The following is a 14434-nucleotide window of genomic DNA, read 5'->3' on the forward strand; positions in this document are numbered from 1 at the left end:
GCAGGTTCAGGTCAAACCTGACCAGTGGGGTCCACTGGTCAGTGACTGGGGCTGATTAGTGTCGCTGACATGTGGCCCAGTCAACAGCCACGTCAGCTTAGTCAAAGCTGACGCGTGGGGCCACTAGGATTAGTTAAAAACTAAACAGAAACTAATCTAGGATTAATTAGCAGGTGGGGCCCTGCTGTCAGTGTCACAGGGTTAATTAGCAGGGTCATTAGCCCCTAACGACGACGCCACGTCAGCACCCCGGAGACCAGCCGACGGCGACCACAGAACACGGCGGGGGCACGCCGGACTTGCGCTAGAGGCGTCGGTTTGGCGCGCTGAGGGCACCAGGGGATGGCCCTTGCTCTCGCGCATCCAGAGGACCAAGTGGGAGGTCGTGGGGTCGCCGGAACTCATGCCGGCGACGAGCTTTGGCGGCGATGGTGTTCGGTGGTGCTCGGGCGCGTCGCTACGGTGCATCAATGAGCAAATGGAGAGGCTGGGCAACACCTGCTAGACATGGGGAGCACTAAGAGCAGCTCAGTGAGGCCAGGGGAGCACGGAGGCTATGCGTGCAGCAGCAATGGCGGACGGTGGCTTCGGAGCTCGTGGGGAACGGCGCTACGGCACGAAGGAGAGCATGCTGAGTTAGGGGAGAAGGTCAGTGGCTCACGGCGATGACGAGGGGACGCTCGGCGAGGTCGGGGGCGGTCCGGAGCCGACGAATTTGACGAAGATGGCCGGCGGTCCCGAGGTTGAAGAAGACATCGAGGGCGGTGTTGCGGCACGTCCGGGGCCTCGTGGCTCGTTGAGGAGGTAGAGGGAGGACCGGCGGAGCTTCCTGGGGCGTCGGTGAGCCGTGGGGTGGCCGGTAGCCACGGTGGATCTCGTCGGTGGCAGCGGCTCCGTTCGGGTGAGGAGAACAGAGGAGGGGGAGAGTGTTCGGGGAAGAGAGAGGGAGCAGCGAGGGAGGAAGAGGAGAGAGGGGACACGAAGCGTCGTCATGGCGTCGCTAGGGAGACCGGGGGAAGCAGGAGGTGGCCGAGCAGGGTGGAGGTGGCGCGCGCGGCGGCGTCACGGTGTCCGTCTTCCTGGCAGGGAGGAAGACGATAGGGGAGGGGGGCGGCGGTGGGCTGGGCCGTTGGGGGAGCTGGGCCAGGTAAGTGGCGCCAGGTAGGTGGCCCAGGTGGCCTTCTCTCCCTTTCTATTTATCTGTTCTGTTTATTTTTATTTAATTTATTTTGCCACTGTTTTGAATTTAAAATAATTCAAACAATGCCAAAAACTCCTCTGAATATTTTATATTGCTAGATGGACTTTTCCAAAAGCTTATAAAATATATCAGGGGTATTTGAAATTATATTCTAATTATATGAATATAACTCAAATTCAAATAGCTAATGAATTAAATCCAAAGTCCCAAAAAATAATTCCTTAAAAATGTTCAATATTTTGGTTGGGACCAGAACCCTTACCAAAAATTATCAAACATTTAAGAAGAGCATTTTGGAGCAATGAATGAGATTTCTAGGGTTTTTGCCCCTCTTTTATTTAAGTTTTTGAGGCTTCCAAAATTCCCTCAGTTCAAATTTTCAGAATTTAAACATGATGCACACATGAGCTAGCCTAGAGCACTACCAGCAGCTAGGGATGTGACAACTCACCCCCACTAAACAAGAATCTCGTCTCGAGATTCAAGCGTAGGGTAAGGTGAAGGGGAAATGCAAACTAGTACAATCTTCACGATCCAGGTTGCACTTCAAATGAACGTTGATTTGAACACCATCTTTGTCTTGTCGTCTTGCTCTGAGAACTCCAGCTAATCATGACAAGAAGAGGAAAGGAAAACTCTGGAAGGATCGGTCTTCTCGAAGGTCGAACAACTCAGGATTAACTCCCGGAATGTGACATAGCAACATCTCTCGAGCTGAGAGACGAAGCATACCTCTAAAGGGATGGAGTAGAGCAGGTGACGGGGCTCACTAGGTAGACAACAATTCCAGACTTAAGAAGGTGGCGATCGGTTGTCAACGTAGCGAGGAGTTGAATTGCCATGATATCACGACGAAACATCCTGGAGAAGGGTGATTCGTAGATTATTATCTTAAGTGGCAAAAAGAATTACCTTTGATATAGAGATCATTGAGACTCTCTATATCAGCCTAAGGCAAATCACAGCAATCGATTGGCGGGGTCGGTAGAATGGCATACTTGGACTTGGATGATGTGGATTACCTTGTTGAAGACAACGTAATGGATGAATTTGCTTATCACCGGAGATGGAAGAGACCCATGGTAGAATGGCACATTGGCGGTGCAAGCTAGGAACAAAATGCAAATGCTGGGAATGATTCTGGTAACTGGGGAAGAACCCAACAACAGAGAGTGAATTCACTGTTTGAAAAGATCATAGCATTGCCGAGGAAACTGAGAGCAAACCCAGTTAGTGCCGATGATAACACCTAGCGCTTGTGCGTGCTCTCAAGAACTTGAGCATTCCATATTCATCAAGGTTTTACCAACATCCGTGTCAAGGATCCTGGCAACACAACATACCACCATGATGAACAACGATGGACGATGCAGATGCATAGGAAGATAACACTTTCTCAGATTTCACCTTAGCGAGGCCAAGGGAACGAAATCTGGATGATCGACCGAGAGACATTTAGCACTCCGCTTCTAATGTTCTCCTTGATGTGCTAGCGTAATCCACCCATAGATATGGTTTGATATCTAGAACATCAACTAAAAGGTCGGGCTTCGGAATCTCACAATTCCATAGGGCAACTAGGGAGTAAATCCTACGAAATCCCTATGGGGAGGTGGCCAACTTCCTCAAACAAGATACTACAATAATAGGTCTTCCGGCTGGGTGTGTTGGCCACGACATCCACTTTACCGGTTATCGAGGGACCAATATTATAGTTCTTGGGAAATATTCCAACCATCATATCTGCCTGAGACTCAGATCTGGTTGGTGTCAGGATATTCCAGACTCATCGAGTCTAGGAAGAAAAATGAAAGTTTGCAACACAAATCGACGAGATGACGTTGCGAGATTCTCAGGAAATGAACTACGATAGCAAGCTCCAAAACATGAGCTGGTTCTGCTACAAACATGTGAACACGTTGTTCCAGACAAGCATGCCCACGTGGTAGTCTTACAATAAAACACTACTGAGTTCAGGTGGGGAACCATTATTAATGACATCGAAGTCTCCACGCGTGGAAGTCCAAAGAGTTCACCTTGGACAGACTCCTTTATCTTTGAACAACTCAATCAGTGGCTTGGTGTGCTAGGATATACATATGGAATGAAGATGATCAGTCTAACAGACCACAGAACTCTTTGCACGTGCATGACTGACTTGGGATGATTCCAAAGGAGGTAAAACAAGCCTTCTCAAATTCATGGCGGCAACTTACATCAAGTGCACATGAATTTAGAGGGACTCACTTCTTTTGTCCAAACATATGCTTCACGAACGAGTCATGAAGATAATGCTTACACAAGTTTCCAACACTAGCTTAATGTTTAACAAAATCATGGAGGAGATAAGGATGTTGTCAACGGGCTCAACAACAACTCATCCAGGTTTCCATATTAGTGGAATTCCACAATTATGTGAACAAGGTGATAGCATTGGTCAGACCTGAAAGATATAATGGTGTATGCTCGAGGAACAACCACGAGTAAGACAGCATTACGAATATCGCTGGTTCTGATTTGATTTGACGATAGCCCATACTCAAATCAACGGTTGGACAAGATGATAGGTCCATTAACTGATCACGAGGGTCAGTCGATGAAATATCGATTTTCTTCAACACACACATACAAAGGGTATCCTTTGAAATGAACTAAGTCAGGTAAGCTTTTATCTTCCAACTCTCCAAGTTGTTGTTTGGCTCAACCAACTAGCTCAGGAATATCCAACACAGATTCTTGGAGAAAGGGTGGTTCACAAGAAACCAACTTGATCACGGGCTCAACATAACAGTCAGGAAATAACCCGGTAACACTTCCAAGAAGATATTTGGAAAGTCACGAACCACCGGTATGTTACTAAGCTCGAGAACAATCTTGCCTTTCAGGGCAAGACGATATGATCAAACGAGCGAGGGATTGAAAGAAAATCCTAACTCAATGACCGAAGAGTGCACCGGAAATAAGGACTAGGTAGCACAATCAACCTTAGGGCGATGATTCAAAAATCAACATGCTAAGAATGAGGTTATTGTCCATTAACTACCAAGCAACAAGGTTGCTAGGAGTATTGAATTCACACATCACGATTCACTTGTCGGCATTCCGGTTGCGACAACACGGAACCTAGGGATGAATAATGATGGCGAGAAGTATCACTACATCAAGAATTCACAAGAGCCGATGCAATCCTCATGAAAAACCTGACATAAAGACGGTAATACTTCAGGGTAGAACAGAATCAAAAGCTGGGCTGGCATTTTGATCTGCGGAGCACAATTGCTTTGACCCAATCCTAGAGATGGATAAGGTACTGGAGTTTGTTTCTCCTAGTCATTCTGGAATAGAATGGCTTGACGGACCACAAGAATAATAGGCATCGATGAATGATTGCACACATACTCTTGACTATCAATTGATAGACGAGGGTCAGAAGACAACTAAAGAGGGACAACTCAAAAGAACATAAGATTTTCTGAGTTGTGGATGCATGGATTAGCATGTCGAACGAGTTCGACATATTTCTTTCGGACAATCCATGCGGAAAGGTAGAACTGGCAGAGTCACAATTATGAATGGAGAACCCATCGAGAGCACTCCTGTTGTGATCTTTTGATCCAACAAACTTTTGCCGTAAGTGGTTCATGGTATTTGGAAGAAGGATATACCACGGACCTCGAGGACTAATGCAAAGGTTACTAATAACCTAAAGGAACGAGCAAAACTATCAACATGAAGCAAGTAGGGTGAATCTCGGGTTCAAAACCCAGGGATAGAATACCTACTACTAAGTAGCATCACGGGATGCTTTCGGGAATGATAGCCAGAATCATCATGCTGGGAACACAAATCATGGCTAAATTACTAGATGATCCCCTAAGACACCTAGGGTCATAATACTAGCTCCAACATAAATGTCAAGGCAATAGAATACCTCAACTCAACAATTAGTGTGATTGAGCTGGCATAAAGGAACATCGAAACCAAAGGGAAAGGATTTTGCAGTGCATCAGACTGTTTAGAAACCTGGAATAACTCGGACAGCATAACGGCTGTAAATGCTCAGAAAAGATTTGAGACATTCACAAAAATGGTGGCATAACCACTCAGAAGCACAATATCAAGGTTTCGAGATCAACAGTTAACATACAGAAGATAGTAGGAACTGAACTGAGGCTTGAATCAACAATCTTATAAGTCTACGGATTAGTAACACGTGATCCTGATAGAAAGAAGAGATAGCCTAGTTCTTAATCCCCGTAGGAAAGATAAGATGACTCAAATCAAAAGGGCATAAGGTATCAGGAGTAAAAAGAGCCTTACGTTCCATCCCACAATCAATTCCCTTATATAACTAAAGCATTTCTAGACTCAACTTCGACCAGTTTGGCTTGGTAATCCTACAGGCAGTCAAGCTCTGATACCAACGCTGTTAGGACCCCGACTCAATGCCACATCGATCTAGCATGTAACACCTCATATCACTTTGCGGCCTCACGCACGGTATTCCCACGGGTGTCGCCTTACCTTTGCCCGGGACCGTTTGCGCCTTTTGGCACACGTATATGACAGTGTCGCTAGCATCCATATGATAAGGAGCCCGGGCTGACATGGCTAGTCGTAAACCCAAAGTGACACAAACTTACAGGGACAGGCATCCATGACCCAGCATCGAATGTGTCGGTCATCAGCGAGTGAACCCAGGCTGTAGCACTGGGCTAGCAGGACTCCGATGAACCGGGCTGTAGCAGGCTAACAGGACTCCGGTATTCATCGCGTGACATTTCCCCGAAGGGACAGACACAGGAACGAAGAAGGACACATGCCGGCCAGCCTAAGTGTTCCGGAGCAGTAGCAAGCTACCATGGCTCAGTGGAAACACTAGGAGACATTTCCCGGTAAGAGAGGCTACTAAAGATAAACAACTAGATGGTCAGATCCCACACATACCAAGCATTTCAATAACATACACACAATATGCTCGATATGTGCAAATACAACATGGCATCACAACATGACTCTACGACTCAAGTAATTTATTCAATAGGCTCCGAGGAGCGAGATATTACAAACATGGGTCTCATGACCCAACAATCAGAGCATACAAGTCAAAGCACATGCGGAAGCTATCATGTCTGGGTACAGACATCTATAAATGAAAAAGGCTGAGAAGCCTGACTATCTATCAGATCCTGCCGAGGGCACAAGATCGTAGCTGAGGTAACAAGCTAAACGTCGAAGTCCACGTGGAACTACTAGTGAGACTGAAGTCTCTCTGCAAAAACATAAAATAGGCAAACGTGAGTACAAAAGTACCCAGCAAGACTTACATCAGAACTAACTATATATGCATCATTTTCAACAAGGGGATGGTGGGGTTTAACTGCAGCAAGCCAGCTTTGACTCGGTGGCTATCCTAAACTACGACTGCAAGCGACTCTTTTGAGGTGGCGCACACGAGTCCACATATTCACCATATCAATGCACCACTATGGATCCGCTCCCGTCTCCCTACGAGAACGCCATCCATAGCACTCACGCTTATCTTGCGTATTTTAGAGTATCCACTTTCACTTGTCTATGAACTATGCAATGGGGTCCAAGTTTCCATATCCGAGGAATCCGGCTATTCGAATAGATAATGATAACCCTGCAGGGGTGTACTTCTTCACACATGCTCTCGCCACTTACCGCCCTGTACACGTCATGTACCTCGGCAACCTTCAAGCGGAAACCGGGCGAGGGAGTCGGCCACGACCTGACTAACCGAACAAGTCTCTGGTCCAGGTTTATCGCCTATTCGGGTTCCATCCGCAAGGAGATCCGGCCAGGGTGTCGCTTACGGCCCCAAACGATGTGTGCAGGGTTCCCAAGCCCACCAACCGGGTGCCACTTGGTACACCGGGTCACTGTGCCTAGTCTGTCCCAAGCCCACCTGTACCGGGTGCCACTTGGTAGACTACTAACACTACCTACAAACACCAGAAACTAGTTGCAACTCCTGGACAGAGATCATGTTGATTAATAAGCCGAGAGGGGTCGAGTTACCGGAACCCAATGTGTGGTAGTAACTGGTCATGGATCACAAACACAGAACTCAGTTCCTGAGGACGGCTGCAATGAGACAACCCACCATGTACTCCTACATGGCTTCTCACCGCTACCTTTACCAAATCGTGTTCACACACTTAGTTCACCCATAGTAGGACATGTTCACACGCCTCTGATTCATCCCCGATGAATCAGACCTGACTCAACTCTAAGCAGTAGCAGGCATGACAAACAAGCATGAATGAGTAGGCACATCAGGGCTCAAAGAACTCCTACTCATGCTAGTGGGTTTCATCTATTTACTGTGGCAATGACAGGTCATGCAAAGGATAAAGGGTTCAGCTACCGCAGCAAGTATCAAATATGTCATTGTTGTCCTAATGCAGTAAAAGAGAGCAGGAGCGAGAGAGTGGGATTTTATCGGAATGAACAAGGGGGTTTTGCTTGCCTGGCACTTCTGAAGATAACATTGAGTCTTCATCAGTGTCAACGATCACATCATCGGTACAACGTCTACCGAGGGGGAACAGCACCGGCAAACACAGAAGAAACACGATCAATGCAATGCACAGTATGATGCATGCTATGACATGGCAATATGAATGTGTTTTGAGCTAATGCAACTAGCAGCAAGTTAAATGGAGTTGGTTTGAACCCTAGGTTCAAATTCAAACTCCGCATGTGATTATTTAAATGCCATTTAATTGATTTGTGCTAAACAGCAGCTATAAGTTGTTCTAACATGCATGAAAATGGTACAGATGGATTCCTTGAATTTTTCTGATAATTTTTCATATATAAATTATTTAATTTGGAGTTACGGTTGAATTTCTATGAATTTTAGAAGTTTATACCATTTTCTGGATTTTCTGATTTATTTTAAATCCAGAAAATCATTTAATGCGTCAGCATGACATCACCTTGACGTCATCAGGTCAACAGGGCAGGTTCAGGTCAAACCTGACCAGTGGGGTCCACTGGTCAGTGACTGGGGCTGATTAGTGTCGCTGACATGTGGGCCCAGTCAACAGCCACGTCAGCTTAGTCAAAGCTGACGCGTGGGGCCACTAGGATTAGTTAAAAACTAAACAGAAACTAATCTAGGATTAATTAGCAGGTGGGGCCCTGCTGTCAGTGTCACAGGGTTAATTAGCAGGGTCATTAGCCCCTAACGACGACGCCACGTCAGCACGCCGGAGACCAGCCGACGGCGACCACAGAACACGGCGGGGGCACGCCGGACTTGCGCTAGAGGCGTCAGTTTGGCGCGCTGAGGGCACCAGGGGATGGCCCTTGCTCTCGCGCATCCAGAGGACCAAGTGGGAGGTCGTGGGGTCGCCGGAACTCATGCCGGCGACGAGCTTTGGCGGCGATGGTGTTCGGTGGTGCTCGGGCGCGTCGCTACGGTGCATCAGTGAGCAAATGGAGAGGCTGGGCAGCACCTGCTAGACATGGGGAGCACTAAGAGCAGCTCAGTGAGGCCAGGGGAGCACGGAGGCTATGCGTGCAGCAGCAATGGCGGACGGTGGCTTCGGAGCTCGTGGGGAACGGCGCTACGGCACGAAGGAGAGCATGCTGAGTTAGGGGAGAAGGTCAGTGGCTCACGGCGATGACGAGGGGACGCTCGGCGAGGTCGGGGGCGGTCCGGAGCCGACGAATTTGACGAAGATGGCCGGCGGTCCCGAGGTTCAAGAAGACATCGAGGGCGGTGTTGCGGCACGTCCGGGGCCTCGTGGCTCGTTGAGGAGGTAGAGGGAGGACCGGCGGAGCTTCCTGGGGCGTCGGTGAGCTGTGGGGTGGCCGGTAGCCACGGTGGCTCTCGTCTGTGGTGGCGGCTCCGTTCAGGTGAGGAGAACAGAGGAGGGGGAGAGTGTTCGGGGAAGAGAGAGGGAGCAGCGAGGGAGGAAGAGGAGCGAGGGGACACGAAGCGTCGTCGTGGCGTCGCTAGGGAGACCGGGGGAAGCAGGAGGTGGCCGAGCAGGGTGGAGGTGGCGCGCGCGGCGGTGTCGTGGTGTCCGTCCTCCTGGCAGGGAGGAAGACGACAGGGGAGGGGGGGCGGCGGTGGGCTGGGCCGTTGGGGGAGCTGGGCCAGGTAAGTGGCGCCAGGTAGGTGGCCCAGGTGGCCTTCTCTCCCTTTCTATTTATCTGTTCTGTTTATTTTTATTTAATTTATTTTGCCACTGTTTTGAATTTAAATTAATTCAAACAATGCCAAAAACTCCTCTGAATATTTTATATTGCTAGATGGACTTTTCCAAAAGCTTATAAAATATATCAGGGGTATTTGAAATTATATTCTAATTATATGAATATAACTCAAATTCAAATAGCTAATGAATTAAATCCAAAGTCCCAAAAAAAAATTCCTTAAAAATGTTCAATATTTTGGTTGGGACCAGAACCCTTACCAAAAATTATCAAACATTTAAGAAGAGCATTTTGGAGCAATGAATGAGATTTCTAGGGTTTTTGCCCCTCTTTTATTTAAGTTTTTGAGGCTTCCAAAATTCCCTCAGTTCAAATTTTCAGAATTTAAACATGATGCACACATGAGCTAGCCTAGAGCACTACCAGCAGCTAGGGATGTGACAAGAGGACATTCGGGACAAAGCATCGCCGCCTCGAGGCGGAACTTGGGCAGGAGCACTTTTGCCCTCCGACGAAGCGATTCCGCAAGAGGAACTTCCCTCCCGGAGGGGGAAATCATCGTCATCATCATCACCAACAACTCTCCCATCTTGGGGAGGGCTATCTTCATCAACATCTTCATAGCACCAACTCCTCTCAAACCCTAGTTCATCTCTTGCGTTCAATCTTTGTATCAAAACTATAGATTGGTGCCCGTGGGTGACTAGTAGTGTTGATTACATCTTGTTGTTGATTACTATATGGTTTATTTGGTGGAAGATTATATGTTCAGATCCGTTATGCTATTCAATACTCCTCTGATCTTGAGCATATTTATCATTTGTGAGTAGTTACTTTCGTTCTTGAGGTCACGGGAGAAATCATGTTGCAAGTAATCATGTGAACTTGATATGTGTTCGATATTTGGATGGTATGCATGTTGCCATTCTATTAGTGGTGTCATGTGAACGTCGACTACATGACACTTCACCATATTTGGGCCTAAGGAATGCATTGTGGAGTAGTTATTAGATGGTGGGTTGCGAGAGTGACAGAAGCTTAAACCCTAGTTCATGCGCTATTCCATAAGGGACCGATTGGATCCAAAAGTTTAATGCTATGGTTAGAATCTATTATTAATACTTTTCTCTTAGTTGCGGATGCTTGCGAGAGGGTTAATCATAAGTAGGAGGTTTGTTCAAGTAAGAACAACACCTAAGCACCGGTCCACCCACATATCAAATTATCAAAGTACCGAACACGAATTAAGCCAACATGATGAAAGTGATTAGATGAAATTCTCGTGTACCCTCAAGAACACTTTGCTTATCATAATAAACCGTTTTGGCCTGTCCTTTTCCTCAAAAGGATTGGGCTACCTTGCTGCACTTTTGTTACTACTATTGTTACTTGCTCGTTACAAATTACCTCGCTACCAAACTACTCCGTGATACGTCTCCAACACATCTATAATTTTTGATTGTTCCATGCTATTATATTACCCGTTTTGGATGTTTATGGGCTTTACTAAGCACTTTTATATTATTTTTGGGACTAACCTATTAACCGGAGGCCCGGCCGAAATTGCTGTTTTTTTGCCGATTTCAGTGTTTCACAGAAAAGGAATATCAAAAGGAGTCCAAACGGAATGAAACCTTCGAGAGAGTTATTTTTGGAACAAACGCAATCCAGGAGACTTGAGGTGGACGTCAAGAAGCAATCGAGGAGGCCACGAGGCTGGGAGGCGCGCCCCCCACCCTCATGGGCCCCTCGTGGCTCCCCTGATCGACTTCCTTCGCCTATATATATTCACATACCCTGAAAACATCCAGGAGCACCACGAAACCCTATTTCCACTGCCGCAATCTTCTGTACCCATGAGATCTCATCTTGGGGCCTTTTCCGGTGCTCCGCCAGAGGGGGAATCAATCACGGAGGGCTTCTACATCAACACCATAGCCTCTCCGATGAAGTGTGAGTATTTTACCACAAACCTTCGGGTCCATAGTTATTAGTTAGATGGCTTCTTCTCTCTCTTTGAATCTCAATACAAAGTTCTCCTTGATCTTCTTGGAGATCTATTCGATGTAACTCTTTTTGTGGTGTGTTTGTCGAGATCCGACGAATTGTGGGTTTATGATCAAGTTTATCTATGAGAAATATTTGAATCTCCTCTGAATTCTTTTATGTATGATTGGTTATCTTTGCAAGTCTCTTCAAATTATCATTTTGGTTTGGCCTACTAGATTGATCTTTCTTGCAATGGGAGAAGTGCTTAGCTTTGGGTCCAGTCTTGCGGTGTCCTTTCCCTGTGACAGCAGGGGCAGTAAGGCACGTATTGTATTGTTGCCACCAAGGATAAAAAGATGGGGTTTATATCATAGTGCTTGAGTTTATCCCTCTACATCATGTCATCTTGCCTAATGTGTTACTCCGTTCTTATGAACTTAATACTCTAGATGCATGCTGGATAGTAGTCGATGTGTGGAGTAATAGTAGTAGATGCAAAATCGTTTCGATCTACTTGTCGCGGACGTGATGCCTATATACATGATCATGCCTAGATATTCTCATAACTATGCACTTTTCTATCAATTGCTCAACAGTAATTTGTTCACCCACCGTAATACTTATGCTATCTTGAGAGAAGCCACTAGTGAAACCTATGCCCCCCGGGTCTATTTTCCATCATATAAGTTTCCGATCTACTTTATTTTCCAATCTTTACTTTCCAATCTATATCATAAAAATACCAAAAATATTTATCTTATTATTATCTCTATCAGATCTCACTTTCGCAAGTGGCCGTGAAGGGATTGAAAACCCCTTTATCGCGTTGGTTGCGAGGTTCTTATTTGTTTGTGTAGGTATGAGGGATTTGCGTGTAGCCTCCTACTGGATTGATACCTTGGTTCTCAAATCTGAGGGAAATACTTACGCTACTTTGCTGCATCACCCTTTCCTCTTCAAGGGAAAACCAACACCGTGCTTAAGAGGTAGCAAGAAGGATTTCTGGCACCGTTGCTGGGGAGGTCTACGCACAAGTCAAGACAAACCAAGTACCCATCACAAACCCTTATCCCTCGCATTACATTATTTGCCATTTGCCTCTCGTTTTCCTCTCCCCCACTTCACCTTTTCCTTTTCTTCGCCCCTCTTCCGTTCGATCTTGTGTTACCACGTGCCTTCTTTTTGCTTGCATCTTCGCTTGCTAAAAGTTTATGGATCCTCATCTCCTTGCTAATCTTTTTAAGAGATCCAATTATGATGAACCAATTTCTAGTGATTTGAGTTCACTAGATTATCTTTATGAGGTTTTGCTTGAAATTCATGAATCTAAAAATTCTGATGAAGAAATTTATGAAGAGATTCACGATAGCTCTTTGAATAAAAAGCATGATTGCAATGCTTTTACTATAAATTCTCTTGATGTCAATTGTGCTAATAATATGCAAAACCCTAAGCTTGAGGATGCTAGTTTTTCTATGTCTACTACTTTTTGCAATGACCATGATTGGGGTGATTCTTCTTAGGATCTTGAAAATTTATTTAAGCCCCATGATGAATATGAGATTGATAATAGTGTTTGCAATAATATTGAAAGTGGGTTTGGAAGAGTGTCAACTTTAGATCCCACATATTTGGAGAATGTTCAATCTTATGGTAATTTTGATAAAAGTGGGTTTGGAGAGGTCATGACTTTAGTTAATGTTAATCCCACTATTTTGGAAGAGTGTCAACGTTGCATGCATGTGGATCATGTTGAGAATATGTTATGTGATAGATATTTTGTTGAAATTTCTTATGATACCACATATAATTATTATGAGAGAGGAGAATATGGTTGTAGAAGTTTTCATGATAATAAATTACCTCTCGTTATGCTGAGATTGCTATTGTTTCTTTCCGCTTCCTCGCATATGCTAGTTTTTGCTTGCTATGATAATTTCTTTGCCTATAAGATGCTAATGCATAGGAAGTATGTTAGACTTAGATGTGTTTGTCACCTGTTTCATGATGCTCTCTTCACGCTTCAGTTCTTGTCTTTCATGTGAGCATCATCGAAATCTCAATGCCTAGCTAGGGGCGTTAAATGATAGTGCTTGTTGGGAGGTAACCCAATTTTATTTTTGTTCTTTACTTTTTGCTCCTGTTTAGTATTGAATAACTCATCTAGCCTATGGTTAGATGTGGTTTTATGTTTTAATTACTCACTACAAAAAAAGACACATCCATGACATTTTGGGCCGAACGAATTTTTTTTCTGTCATACATATGACACTTCTATGACGATAATTGTGACAAAACCCGGTATCATCACAGATGTGGTGGGCTCCTACTTCTATGACAAAAAATCATGACAGTAAATGGGATTTTCGTCCTGGGCGGGCCGGAGACGCAGCTGCATGACATTCTTTGGGTCGTCCATGACGGAAAAAACCATGGTAGAAGCGAGGGCGAGGAAAATTTCGGGGAGTTCCCGGTTACGGTGGGAGGTCGGGGGCCGAGCGATGCGCGTTTCTCTGATACACGTACGCACGTGTGTGTGAGGCGTTGGCTCTAACTGAACCCGAGCAAGGCGTTGGGCTCTAACTGAAACCAAGTGATTGCAGTGGAGGCTACGCGTTACTGAACCCGAGCGATCGATCGATGGCTGTTAACTGAACCCGATCGAGCGATTCCTTCGCTACTGCTGCTAACTGAAGCCGATTGATTGGATGAACAGTGAGCGGTGGTGTTGCCTCTGGATGAACAAGACCCCGTGGTGTGGAGGGCTGGATGAGCAGTAGACGGTGGAGGGGTGCCCGTGGAGGGGTGGACGAACAGGACCCCATGGTGTGAAGGGCTGGATGAACAGTAGACGGTGGAGGGGTGCCCGTGGAGGGGTGGATGAACAAGACCCCGTGGTGTGGAGGGCTGGATGAACAGTAGACGGTGGAGTGGTGCCCGTGGAGGGGTGGTTGAACAGTAGCCGGTGGAGTAGCGCACGGTGGAGGCTGGATGAACAGGAGCCCGTGGAGGCTGGAGGAGGTCGACGGTGGAGATGAACAGTATCCC

The sequence above is a fragment of the Triticum aestivum genome, chromosome 7B, assembly GCF_018294505.1.
Source record: "Triticum aestivum cultivar Chinese Spring chromosome 7B, IWGSC CS RefSeq v2.1, whole genome shotgun sequence".
Taxonomy (NCBI): domain Eukaryota; kingdom Viridiplantae; phylum Streptophyta; class Magnoliopsida; order Poales; family Poaceae; genus Triticum; species Triticum aestivum.